Source organism: Talpa occidentalis, unplaced genomic scaffold (assembly GCF_014898055.3).
Source record: "Talpa occidentalis isolate TD23 unplaced genomic scaffold, MPIMG_talOcc4v2.1 talOcc4.210, whole genome shotgun sequence".
NCBI classification, from domain to species: Eukaryota; Metazoa; Chordata; class Mammalia; order Eulipotyphla; family Talpidae; genus Talpa; species Talpa occidentalis.
The window spans coordinates 4,146-11,162 of NW_023602186.1; the positions used below are offsets into that span (position 1 = coordinate 4,146).

Here is a 7,017-nt window from a genome sequence, read left to right on the forward strand (position 1 = left end):
TTAATGATGCCATCATAACCATACTTTATCAATGAGATGGGGAGTTTACAAAAAACACTCTTCCCTAGGATTTTGGATTTTCAGCTGACAGAAAGTAGGTGCTGGAGTCATAGATGTAAAGGTAAGGTGAGTTAGATGCCATTTTTTCTTCCAGGTGTAAAGTCAATACTAATGAGGTAAAAATGGGTAGGCTTGTGAAAGCAAGGGAATGGAAATACAGAAATAGAGGATCCTGAGGGCTCTTGGACTCTGATTCCACTTGTTCCTACTGTCCAGTGGTGCCAATTTTTATGTGAGAGCAACTCTTCACTGGGTACTACAGGCACTGTAACACCATTCCAGTAAATCCTCTCATCAGCTTAGACTGGTGAAAGTTGATTTCCATCATAGGGAATCAAAGAGTTCGAATTGGCACAGTGTTTTTCTTTGGCAATTGTTGGCTTTATGCTTCTAGTGATTGCTAACATGAGACTAAGTTATTATTTTGTGCCTTTCCTACCATAAGGAAAATGTCAAAACCTCAGTGTGTTCAAAAAATCATCAAATACACCCAAAATAACATCAGATAAGGGACTGATATCCACAGCCTAAAGAGAACTCATACAACTCAACAAAAAGAATACCAAGAACCCAATCAAAAAAATGAGCAAAAGAGATAGATATTTCTCCAAAGAAAACACAGAGATGGCCAGCAATCACATGAAAAAATATCATCAGGGAAATGCAAATCAAAGCCAAATGAGATACCACTTCACACCTGTAAGAATGGCTCATATAAAATGACCAGAAACAACAAGTGTTGATGAGGATGTAGAGAAAAAGGAACCCTCGTACACAGTTAGAGAAAATGTAGACTGGTTCTGTCCTTATGGAAACAGTATGGAGGTTTCTCAAAATATTAAAGTGGATCTACTGTATGATCCAGCAATTCTACTCCTATCTACCCAAAGAATAGAAAAACATTAAATTTGAAGAAAACATACAGCCCTGTGTTTGTTGCAATACTATTTATAGTTGCCAAGCTATAGAAACAACTTAAGTGCTCAAGTATAGGTGAGTAGATCAGGATGATAGACACTGTGAATATATACTATGAGTATATACTATAGTATATACTATACACAGTGAAATACTACTCAGCTATCAAAAATTATAAACTCTTGCCATTTGCAATGACATTAATGAAACCAGAAGGGATTATGCAAAGTGAAATAAATCAGAATGAGAAAGGTCATTTATATAGAGAAACAAAACAAAGAGTCAGCTAAAGTCAAACTAACAAACTCTAGAAATCTCACTATAGGAATGAGACTACCAGAGGAGAAAGGAAGGGGAAGAAAAGAAGAAAGTATGGAAGGCACACAATGGACTATAGGGATGGACTGTGGGTGTTTTGATGGTGAGTGTGGTAACAACACCTGAAGGGGGAGGTCGTACCTCTAAAACATAAATAATGATGTAACCCAGTGTTACCTCAATTAAAAAATAGATTGTGGTATCTGTATACAATGGAATATTACTCAGCTTTAAAAAACAATGTACTGAACCTGTCCCAGCTACCACCTAGACTTGGAGGTCATCCAAAAACCCAGAGAAGACATCATCACAGCCCCAGCCATGCAGAAAATCTTTGCCCAGGAAAACCTGGATTCCTGGGGCTACCCTGCAGTGGAGAATACTGCCAAGGGCCAATTTTCTGCCTAGCAGAACTTCTACCAGTATCTATGAAGCTGGGGACAAATCTCACCACCTTGGGAAAGGAGTCCTGAAAGCCATGGAACACATCAACAAGACTTGGCCCTGGTCTACTGGAAAAGAAAATAAGTGTGGATCAAGAAAAAGTTGAGAAACTTATGATTGAGAGTAAGTCCGTGTTTGGGGCAATGCCATCCTGGGTGTTTCCTTGACTGTGTGCAAAGCTGGAGCAGCCAAGAAGATGGTCCCCTCTGCAAATACATTGCAGATCTTTCAAGGAACCTGGATCTGGTCCTCTTAGTCCCTGCCTTCAATGTCAATGGGGGCTCCAATGCTGGTAATAAGTTGCTGGTAATGAGTTCATGATTCTGTGGGAACCAGCTCCTTCAAAGAAGTTATGCACATTGGTGCTGATGTCTAGCATCACCTCAAGGAGTGTCATCAAGACCAAGAAGGGGTTAAGCACCGCACTATGAAGCAATCTGCAACCTCTGCAGCATGAGTTCAATCCCCAACCTGCCAGGGAGCAACCCACATGGCACAGCAGACCTCTCCTGTCTCACCCACTGCTCCCCTCAGCAGTGTATTTCAGTCTGCCTGTTCTGTTCCCTACTCTCTCTAGTGAATCCTCTCACCACCCTCATCTCTGGCCTGTACCCCAGCTCTTATATGCATAAATAAATAAATCTTAAAAAAAAAAGTATAGGAAGGACACCACTACTGTTGGTGATGAGGTTTCCCATCCAATATCCTAATGCCCTGAAAGTGCTACAGACTGCCAACCAGGTGGCTGGTTACCCATGCAAGATAGTAATTGGTATGGACTTGATGGTATCTGGGTTCTTTTGAAATGGGAAGTGTCATCTTGACATTAAGTCACCTGATAACCCCGCATGGCACATCACTGGAGGAAAGCTGGGAGAGCTGTGTAAGAGTTTCATCAAGAATTATCCTGTGGTTTCCATTGACCCCTTTGACCAGAAACACTGGGCCATCTGGACCTCATTTCTATTGAGGGTCAACATCCAGATTTTGGGGATGACCTCACAGTCAGCAACCCCAAGGAGACTGCCTAGACCATTGAGAAGGCTTGCAAATGCCTGCTGCTAAAGAGCAACCACATTGGCTCAGTGACTGAATCCATGCAGACCTGCAAACTGACTCAGTCTAATGACTGGGGATTGATGGTGAGCCACCAATCTAGGGAGAATGAGAACATGTTCATCACTGACCTCGTTGTGGAGCTCTGTTTGGGACAGATCAAGACTGGTACCCACTGCTGCTCAGATTGTTTGGTCAAAAATAGCCAACTTACTAGAATTGAGGAGGCTCTCAGAGATAAGGCTGTCTTTGCTGGATGCAAATTTCATAACCCAGAGGCCAAGTTAGAAGCTGGAGGACTCAGGACCCCACAGGAAAGATCCAGACCTTTAAGCTCTTTCCTCTTAAACACTGGTACCAACCAAAGAAGATTTTTTAGTGAAATAAAATAAGGAAAATACTTTGGTGACATGCTACAGTATAGATGGACCTTGGGGACATTATGCTAAGTGAAATAAACCAATCACAAGAAGCCAATACAGTATGGTCCATTTCTATGAGGAACCTAAAATAGTCAAATTCATATTTGGCTTTCATAGTCAAATATGAAAAGTAGAACTGTGGCTGCCAGGGGCTAGTGAGACGAGCAAATTTGGAGTCATTATTCAAAGAGTACAGAGTGTTAATTTTGAAAGATGAAAAGAGCTCTGTAGATTGGTTTCTCAGTCACATAAATATGCTTAACAGTACTGAATTATACACTTAAAAATGGTTAAGAAGGTAAATTTTAGGCCATGTGAATTTCACAACAATTAAAGTCTTGTCAACTTTCCTGAATAATATCACTGTTTTCTAGGATATGGTCAGAGAAGGTACAGTGAACATGGACTGTGCATAAGAGGCCTATGTGCTATCCCTGATTTGGTGTCAAAGGTCTATGAGTTTCCCAGCGTCACTTACCTTACGTCTCTCCAATTTTCCTTCCTTACCTTACGTCTACCTCACTTCACTCATATGTTCCTTGGATTTAGTCATACAAGTGCCTGCTCTGTAGGTTCTGAGTTCCACACAAAATTCTGGGAGCATGAAGATGAATAAGCTGTGGGCTGGGAGAGAAGGTAGTCCAAAGGAAGTAATGTCTTGGCATGCACAAAGCTCCAGAGGTGTGAACTAACTTGATGTGTTTGGAAATTTCTGAGAATCACTGTTGTTGCAGCATGGACAGCAGATGGGGCAGGTAAGAAAAAAGTAGAGGGAGATAAGACCAAAGAGAAAGGCCAAGACTGCACTGTGGAAGGGTTTCCTGTGTGTTGTATGGACGTCTAGCCCCTCGGGGGCTCATGGACAGGTAATCTTGGAGGCGATTTGTTCCACATATGCGTTCGTCAGGTATTTTAGGTTCCCATAGCAAACTGAAGGTCAGAAGAATTCTTGCTATAAAAATCCTGATTGACTTTGGTTAACCCAGTATTTCCCAGATTTTTAAGTCTCTGGAACATTTTTGTGTATCCATTAGTGGCATACCTTTATTTTAAAAAAAAATTATATTGAAAAAAATTTACGTTATGATTGAGGCCTTTGTATATTGGACCCAAATTGGGTTTTATCTTTTAAAAGAGGAGGGAGTTTTACTGGGAAAAAAACATTTTTACTGAGTTTTACTGTCTTTCTCTGCTAACATTTCCATGCAGAGATGTTGTGTAGGAGCCTGCAATATAAAGAGTTACTGGATTAGATGAGCCTACCTCTTCGTACAGAATCAGTTCTCTGAGACAAGAATTTAAGGGCAAGTAATTTATGTGGAAAGTGAGTCCAGGAAACATTCATGCCAGAGTGAGAAAATGATGCTGGGAAGATAAGATAGCCAATAAATAATGTATTATCAAGCAATTTCCCATTGGGGGCGATTGAAACTTTGGGGGGTCTCTGGAACATAGTGTAAACTCTCTACAACTTTAGTTATTCTTCTGGAAAAAACAAGGAATCTGGGACATTTATCCACCAGCTCCTGCCAGAGGATGGATAAGGGCTGCTCCTTTTAAGTCCTTACCACTTCTGGTCTGTTACCCACGTGAGCAGAGCAGACTCCAGGGGTTAGAGAAAGCCCACAGCCTGAGGCATGCTGGGCAGGCATGTAAAAGTCAGACTGACTGGTTAGGGCCAAGTAGATGTGGGTGGAGCACTTAAAGTGTCTGCTACCGTTTCAAAGCAAGGAAAATTGGAGAGAGCTTTGTTACTATTTTAATCTCTCCATTGCTTACTGCGAAGGAAGACTCATTCTGATAGTGCAGCAGTTTCTGTTCACAGCTTCAGGATTCTAGACATTAACCTGTGGTTGCCTTCTTTTTGATAATATCCCAAATACTCTCACTTGCAGTTATTTTCTGATTTAACTGTCACTTTCACCTTTCCTATTCTAAATCCCAGATTTTGTATTTATTTGTTATTCCAAACATTATTTCTGAAGAGAGACTCTTGTTACCATCATTGCTTTTATTTGGGCTGGAATCATCTTTCTAAATTGCCCTTAATTTTGTCTGTAGTGTCCAGCTATTGAATAGAAGATTAGATGGGCCACTAGGACTGTGTCCCTAAATCTTCACTTTCCTGCCCCCAAACCAAGCCACTTGGACATCTGCATTATCTGCATTTAATTTATTCACTCAATAAGAACCCACTGAGTATCTACTATATGTATGAGTCACTGCTGCAAATGAACTGTGATAGGAAGTGAGAGGGGAGTTTACAGGGGAAACAGTCACTTTGGAGCACAGATTCTGAAATTGTATAAGTTGGAGTGCAAGGCTCATTTTTGCCTTGGACAAGTCACCGTGCCTTTCAAAGACTCAGAGAACTTATCTGTAAAAGTGAGAATAATCCAGTACCTACTGTTAAAGTCTGAATTATGCTTCTCTCCACTCCTCCTCCAATTCCTATTTTGAACTCTAACCCAGTACCATATATTTGGAGATAAGGCCTTTCAAGGGGTAATTAAATTGAAATGAGGTCATTGTGAAGGAGCCTAATCCGATATAACTGGCATCATAGAGACAGCAGGAGCACACATACACAAAGAGGCGATCTGTGAAGAAGCCACTGCAAGCCAGGGAGAGAAGCCCCAGAGCAGCCCAACCCTGCCAGCACTTTGATCTTGCATTTCAACCTCCACAACTGTAAGAAAATTAATTTTTTTTGTTTATGCCACCCAGTCTGTGGCATTTTGTTATGTCAGCCCTAGCAAATTAATACATCTAAAGTGAACAATTATACTTTGTAAATCATATAATGCACCTATACAACTTGGTATAGTCCCTGACACAATAAAATCATTAATATATGCTTAGGACTTTTTTGCTATTACTGTCACAAAGATAAACTAGATGTGAAGATCATCCTATAGCTGCACTGGGTTGAGATAGAAACAGGCTGAAATATCTATCAAACAAATGAAAAGAGCTAAGTGTCAAGAAGAGGTAAATAACATTCCATGGTAGTCAGAGGAAAAAAAGCTGGGATTTGAGGGTAAGTGGGAAAGATTGAAGTGGGTTTGAAACAGCCTCAGTATTTGATCTGAGATAAATAGGAAGAGTATATGCAGATGACAGTGATAGAATGTTAATTGTACATGTTTTCCCATACATATTATATATTAATATGCTGCATGCATAAATATCCATATCTGATTGACCTGGAATAATAGTCACTCACTATTCAGTCAATAGGTATTTGTTAGCTGCCCAAATGAAGGTACTCTTCTAGATGCTATTGAAACAGCAACGAATTAGCAAAATCTTTACACTCATCTTTTATTCTAGGAGGTGATGTTCATGATTGTTAAGAATCAAAATCTGAAATGATATGTGCAATATGATCCTATTTTAAAAGTATATGTGAATATACAAATTTACATATTACAAACATGAGATCATGGGTGTATAGTTATATATGAAGAGAAAATAGAGAGCCAGAACAACAGTAATTTGAGAAGAGAGGTACCAAAGTTTAAACAGTGATAATATTTCAGTGCTGGTATTATATTTTCTCACTTTCATCTCTCTGTATTTTCCAAATTTGGGGGCAATAGACTTGTGCTTTATACATCATGTTTAAAAAGTTATGTGTTGCCTATGTGGTTTATACAATTAGGTGCTAGAAGTTAGAACTTACAGAAATTGCAGAGTTCTTGCTTGCTTCCCTTATGCCTGTTATCCTGAAGGACTCTTTGTTATTAACATTTCTTTTTTTTAAGATTTATTTATGCATACAAGAACTGGCGTATAG

The 7,017-nt window shown here is 39.8% G+C and overlaps 1 pseudogene; it reads left to right on the top strand.

The window, feature by feature from the left end:
• The first annotated feature begins 1,617 nt into the window (after positions 1-1,617).
• Positions 1,618-3,188, top strand: LOC119253848 (beta-enolase-like; annotated as a pseudogene).
• The last annotated feature ends 3,829 nt before the right edge of the window (positions 3,189-7,017 follow it).